General features: G+C 43.6%; 1 long non-coding RNA gene across 3 annotated transcripts; it reads right to left on the bottom strand.

The window, feature by feature from the left end:
* Positions 1–1,482: 1,482 nt before the first annotated feature.
* On the bottom strand, positions 1,483–6,489 carry LOC123162371 (uncharacterized). 3 transcript variants are annotated; one of them, XR_006481248.1, is made up of 11 exons: positions 6,091–6,489; positions 5,953–6,005; positions 5,820–5,858; positions 5,293–5,441; positions 4,788–5,215; positions 3,593–4,019; positions 2,743–2,882; positions 2,456–2,665; positions 2,155–2,346; positions 2,023–2,069; positions 1,483–1,923 (listed from the first exon to the last, which is right to left on the bottom strand). It is a non-coding gene; the product is annotated as an uncharacterized lncRNA (long non-coding RNA). The 3 variants fall into 3 exon arrangements; XR_006481249.1 differs by having other exon boundaries at positions 2,456–2,882; positions 5,293–5,458; positions 5,820–5,872; XR_006481250.1 differs by having other exon boundaries at positions 2,456–2,882; positions 5,820–5,872.
* Between the last annotated feature and the right edge of the window lie 307 nt (positions 6,490–6,796).

The raw sequence follows: 6,796 nt of genomic DNA, 5'->3' as shown, positions 1-6,796 counted from the left end.
AAGGAGATACAGCCGCTCATACCATGCAGTGACTGCGGCGAGCGGGTAATCACCTGGATCAGCGAATGCAGAGAATCATTTCTACAAGTGCAACAGAGAGATGTAAGTTGCAGATTAAACTGCATGGTTAATCCAGTCAGATCTGTTTTTAATTATTGTGTGTGCTAATCCTTTTGATTCTGCAGGGTGGACTTTGTGGATTCATGAGATCGAACGAGGAGTACCAGGCCGAGCTCAATCGCCATTTTTAAGCATGAAGAGCCACTTGCGAAAGGATGTGCGAGCTTTCTATGACAAAATGCTTGCATGCACCTCAAGGGAGCTCACCAAGTAAGTCAAATTTTAAATTAGCATGGGATTTCAACAGTATATAGTAGCTGAACATCACTGAGAATGATTTGTGATTTGTGAATCGCAGGAAGTGGTTCAAGCACCTTTTACCATACCTGACAGTTTCCGGTTGGAATATTATAACTGATTATTGAAATGTCCATGTGCAGAACCAGTTGTATTACCTCCGACATTCAATCGCGTACGAGGTGATTTTGTGAATAAAGCTGAGCTGCCGGATTTCATGATCGAGGTGGCGTTGTTCCGGTCTGTCTGAAGCTTACACGTATTTCAGTTTGGAAACGCAAGCACGAATGTAAATTTGGAAAACATATTCGTTAAAGTTTGCTAAGTATGTCATGGGTGTTTTGAGCCGGTGATTACATTTTAGCTTGCACCCCATACATTTGGTGTGTAAGACTAAGTGATCACTCTGTTATTTATTTATGTGTAATCCCATGTAATGACACTACGTGCCTTATGTGAGCTGCTTGATGATAAAATGGAACTACTCGATGCTTGTACTGGTTTATATAATGTGTGGTCCACTTCTTGTTGTGTGGTATTCAGTTAAGTTTGGGTGTTCTGTACATGTAAATTCAATTAAGTTTGCTCCTGCATGTGGTTGTTGCTAAAGGGCCAGAGCATGTAGAAAGCATTAGTCTGTAAGACTAACTCTGGCTGATCCAAGATGGTGCCATTGAACACTTGGGGTTGTGAGTTGCAGTTAAATTTGGTGTCCCATTCATGAGCAAAGTTTTAAATAGCGCGCTAAGCATCTTAGCGGCGGACCTCTTCCAAATGCTATAGCGTGCTATAGCGGAGCTATTTAAAATGTTTATTCATTTGTTTGGACCAAAGTCTCTTAGCGCAAGACTTTTTGTAAACGCTATAGCGTGCTATAGCGGAGTTATAGCCGGCTATTTAAAACAATGTTCATGAGCCAGTGGGTGTTTTAAGCAAGGGAAAGGGTAATGTGTTTGTGGGATGAGGTTGGAAAATTAATAAATTTGAATATCTGTTGCAGATGTAGTCTATGGATTGTGCAGACTGGCCAAATCATCGGATAGTTGTCGGTCAGTGCGAATGTGTTGGATCTTGGACATGAATGAGTGACTGTATAGATCAGACATAAAAAAGCTTGTGGATGCAAAAAGTGTTGACCACCGAGCTTAAGTAAGATACCAAAACATGTGCATGGCACGACGTAAGGAGAGAGTATATCAGGGGCAGCAGATTGCTTAACAACAAAGGATATGGTTTGAAACCATGGTCTTTGATAGTACAAATGCTCGGCACATAATTCAAATGTAGCATTAGGGGTACATAAGCTTGCGTTGGGAACACTTATGTTTATGAGATGCTAAGGATATAAATCATCTAGTGGGACATACCCCATCATGAGATGCTAAGGATATAATTCACCTAGTGGGACATCCTGGGTAATTTAGTATGGCGGCGTTTCAGCTGGTGTCAAATGCGGAGTCTGATGGGGCAAGAACATGCCGAAGCCTCACGGGTGAGGGGGCAGAAATTGCCCTGTAGCTTCATGCATTCGTGCAGGGCTTCGCATATTGATTTTCATATGTTGTGCTGTGCAATGATGCCGACGTATACCAGTGAGAACAGAATTTAAGCGAGGGTAACATAATTTATGAGTCAAAAATGGGAACATATTGGATGGTTTCATACCTTTGTAATGGGGAGCTTCAGCTTGTCCCCGTAGTGAGCACCAATGTCTGCAGCAGGGTAATGAATCAAAATCAGCACGCGAACAAAAACTGTTAGTTATTTGCATATATTGCAATGTTAATTTTCCCTCACCGAGAAATCGTGTTGAAGTTGGTGCCTCCATGTTAGGTAGGGCGATTCTTCATCGGCTTCCTGGTTAGCCTGGCAACACCTATGGATAATGACAGACATCAGCTCATGGTCAATCATCGTGTCACCCCCAAGCTGTTCCTTCAGCACCACCCCTGTTATCCTTACAAACATAGGATTCTCGTGCACAAGTTCCTGAAAAAAAAGGAGAGTTTTAAACGGCCGAATAACTGTCGCAAAAAATAAGCACATGTGCAAAGTACACCATATACTCTGTTTAATTAGGTCCAGTGCAAATGTCTACCTAGATAGCTCTTGTGTGGATGCCGAAGTGAAAAACTGTAATATAAGTTCAGAGACTGAAGGCTGAGAGGGTACCGGATGACACCCCTTGTCCATAATTTGCAAGGGTAACATAATTTTCTTCCAGGCAGTTCATCCCACCTCTCACCAAACACAGTGGTACTTCCATCATTGGGAGGTCGATCAACGACTCACTTATTGCATCGAGCGTCTGTTTGCAAAGGAAGAAATTTGAGATGCCAAAACCTTTCTCCCATGACTACAGATTGTAAAAATCGTAAGCTTCACCTAGTGTGTGGAAGCTAGTCCCTAATTTTGGCACAATGACATTGTCACCACGATGTTCGGCAAACCCCCGGATTGATTTCTCCATTGCTGAAATCCTATTTTGGCATGGCGCTCGGCCTGCTTCAGCCCCAATCCTGACTCTACATTTGTACCAAAGTGTAACCGCAGACTTAGGAGGGTCATCATATAATTCTGAACCACACAAAAATGCATAGCTAAAAAAAAAGGGCTCAGCCCCAATCCTGACTCTACATTTGTACCAAAGTGTAACCGCAGACTTAGGAGGGTCATCATATAATTCTGAACCACACAAAAATGCATAGCTAAAAAAAAAGGGCAGCCCGGTGCATGTAGCTCCCGCTTGCGCAGGGTCCGGGGAAGGGTCCGACCACTTTGGGTCTATAGTACGCAGCCTTTCCCTACATTTCTGTAAGAGGCTGTTTCCAGGACTTGAACCCGTGACCTCTTGGTCACAAGGCAGCAGCTTTACCACTGCGCCAAGGCTCCCCTTCACAAAAATGCATAGCTGACCTGAACAAAAACAAATGCAATGTTAAACTTTTCAGTTCTTTTTTCCTTCAGATACAGAGTCATATATTGTGTTGTCATGCAGGAACAATCACCTATTCAACTAAAAAATTAGGTTCGTTGCTGAACTACACAGGACATGATAGAGCAAAATCAATTAAAATAGTCATACATAGACACACGTCGCCCTGAACGGAAATCGTTCATCGTAGCTTAAGCAGTTTACTGAAGAAACCATCAAATGCCACTACCAGCCACTTTTCATACTGAAATTTGCAGCATTTTAACTACCAAAAAATATCAGTACCAACAAACTGCTTACCTAAACGTCCACCCCGGTACTCTGGGGGTCAATCTGCTGCTCTATGGGTTGCTCAGATGATTGTGGTCGATCTCCACCTGGTGTGCCTGTGCAGACACTCCGCCGCACATATCTGAGACCGTTCTGAACCACAGACCCGGACGGCGCCGACGTCCTGGGCCACGGCTCTCCGCCGATCAGTGGACGGCGTCCTAACGTCCGTCAGAGCCATGGCCCACCTTTCAGGTCTGCACATGTACGTATATCTGACTTTCCGAATTCCTGGTCGACCACAGGTCTGTCCCGGGCATTGAATGCAGCGAATCACGACACAGTAGTGAACGGACAGATATCGAGCTCCTGTGTGCTCGAGTTCACGAACTCCGCGTCCCTTTCATACCACTTACTTAGATGCAAAGGAATTCCATCCATCTAAGGATTTGCATATCTAAAAAGGCAGAAGACGGCGCCACACAAATAAAGATATTACAATCCCTCAAATTGCTAACTCTTAGATTTCAGTGGCGGTAATTAGAACATCAGAGGGACTATCTAAATTTCAAACAAAATGGCTATAGTATGAGCACATTTAAGATCTAAAAACTGAAATACAAATTCCACTTTTTTTAAGCTCTAATGAGTTACATGCTTTCACCTCCACATCGATTCTCACATGGTGTGTAAGCATTATATTAAGTGTTATTTTACCATTGACCTAATAAAAAGCTCGAGGAGGCCAGATGCAACCATTATATTAAGTGCTGTTATAACCTGATTTGTTCGCAAATATTCATATCTATAACTGTGCATCATCCAAATTTCTCTTGTATGCGTTACAAAAACTGAGTCTTGAGGAACATGTAAGGTCACATGGCGGCAGATGTACTTTCTTACTTACGTTGCTTTTAACAACTAAAGCAACACACACTTTTAATTTGATTTATCTTTCCTCACTATTTAATTTGATTGAAGCATGTAAATCATTTTAATTTCTTCAATCCAGAAGATATCTTAGTATCTTTCATTAGTGTACTCAGAAAATGCCATGGCACTGTTATATTCCAACTTTCCAAGGATAACCTCATGATGTTGCTTAATGTAAGTTTCTTGAAAATCTTGGCCTGGCAACAATAATGCAGGTATATCCAGTTACCAAATCAAGAAAATACCATACATAATCAAGCATAAATAACAACAGTACGTGGGGGAAACTTACAAACAGGATCAACACCAATCTTTCCCTCCACCATGAATGCGTTGGCCGTCGTCTGCATGTTATTCTTGGGAAAACAGTCATAGATATATACATCAAGCCTGCAATTTATGGAACAACACAACATAACTGCAAGAGGATCTAATCAATAGCAAGTTAGAATAAACTTCAAAAGAGGCCAGCAAACAACATGGGATTTTTTTACTTGAGTTTAAATTAACTATTTTCAAGAGGATCTAATCAGCAGCGACGACCTGCTGTGTGGGCAATGTAGACGACGAGGATGCGGGCGCCGAGATGACCTCCTCCGGGCGCGGCTGCGCCCCCTCCTCGCCCCCAGACAACCAGACCGGTGAGCATGGACGGGCTAGCCCCCTTCTGTGGCGAGGCGTTGCATTTCCCAGATCAAATAGTTGGATGTGCAAATTTCCCTAAATACCGACAAAAATATGGTTAGACAAGGTAGACAGAGGAATAAAGCATTCCATGTGTTATGAAAGGAACATACCAGACTGACCCACACAACAACGGTATAAACTTTGTGGTTGCAAATTAGAGTCCATGCCCCTGTAACTTCAAACATCAAGGCTGCTGCATTTACTCGATGCACGTCCAGAACTTAAGTCATGGTACATATCAAGGCTCCATCACATAATTCTGCAGAAATATAAAACCTACACAAAGATTAAAAAAGGAGTTCGTTCAAAGTATTAGCACACAACAATTATGATCTATCTCCTTAGAACTAAAATACATGGTTCATCTTAGTTCATCCTATTTAATACAGAACGTGGTGAAAAATTCAGATTTTGTATACTGCAAGCTCATGCTAAAACCAGTTTAATCACTCGTGATTCAGCCTGACTCATGATATATAGATCAATCACCCAAGCTGCCGCCAATGACAAGGGGACGCTAGTACCGTGGTCCGAACCCCATGATTATTAACAAGTAAGCACTAAAGCTTGCAAACAGTGGTCAGTTTAGGTAGTGTGGAATAAAGAGAACCACCCCATAGCAGGTTATATTACTCACATGTTCAATAAGAGAACCACCCCATAGCAGGTTGTCACCCTTTGAACGAGCAACTGAAGAAAAAAAGAAAATAGCGGTCAGTTTAGGTGTAGAATCAGTAAGACTTGGATTCAGATTATGTAACAATATATACCTTAGCGTGGCATTGCTCTGAAAAACAACATCAGGAGTGTCAAGAACAGCAGCCTGCACATAATTATTAGTCCTTTGCTGGCTGAATCACTATATATTGAACTAATCTGAGTGTAATTCGTCTAGCAGGCCACCTTACCTTGATGAGATTGGTGTAGGAGTCAAACCCTTTGTCGTGGCAGCCTGCACATAATTATTCGTCTAGCCGGCAGCAACCCCAGGCTGTGGCCGTGGAAGAAGAGGGAGCCCAGGTCGGCGGCGCGAGTTGAAGGGAGAGGACCACGCCAGGGCCTGGATCCGCCGTTCCCCAACCATCCACCCACTAAGCGACACGACCGACCCGCTCCCATCCTCACTGCCCGCAACACGAGTCGCGGCGGGGCAGCGAGGGTAAGAAACCCTAGCGGCAGCCGGGCGTGGGGGTGGGGGTTTGGAGTGCTGTTGCGTGAGGGAGTGGAGAGGTGGAGATGCTCCTGCGGCCGCGCCCGAAGAAGAGGTCGGGAGATGGGGGCGGCGGCAGCACGGGAGAGGAGGGAAAGAGAGAGGTTGCATCGGGATCGAGAGGAGGGCCATCGTACGGGGTTTTCTGAGCCGGAGCTGTGGTGCGGATAAAATCCACGAAGGTTAACCTATGAAAAAAACCCGGACGAAGTGGTGGGACGAAAATTGACCGGCGGAGACTACCAACTGCTCCATTAGAAGTAGAGATTATCGTTGAGCAAATTACCATGCTATTAATGACTCTCAAAATAATATAAGTGAAGCATGAGAGTTCATCTATTTCTTCAAAATAAAACTACCACCATGCTCTAAAAGATATAAGTGAAGCACTAGAGCAAAAATTA

This window comes from Triticum aestivum, chromosome 7B, assembly GCF_018294505.1.
Source record: "Triticum aestivum cultivar Chinese Spring chromosome 7B, IWGSC CS RefSeq v2.1, whole genome shotgun sequence".
Lineage (NCBI taxonomy): Eukaryota > Viridiplantae > Streptophyta > Magnoliopsida > Poales > Poaceae > Triticum > Triticum aestivum.
The sequence above is the reverse complement of the archived record's forward strand: the minus strand, read 5'-3'. Positions and strand labels throughout refer to the sequence as shown.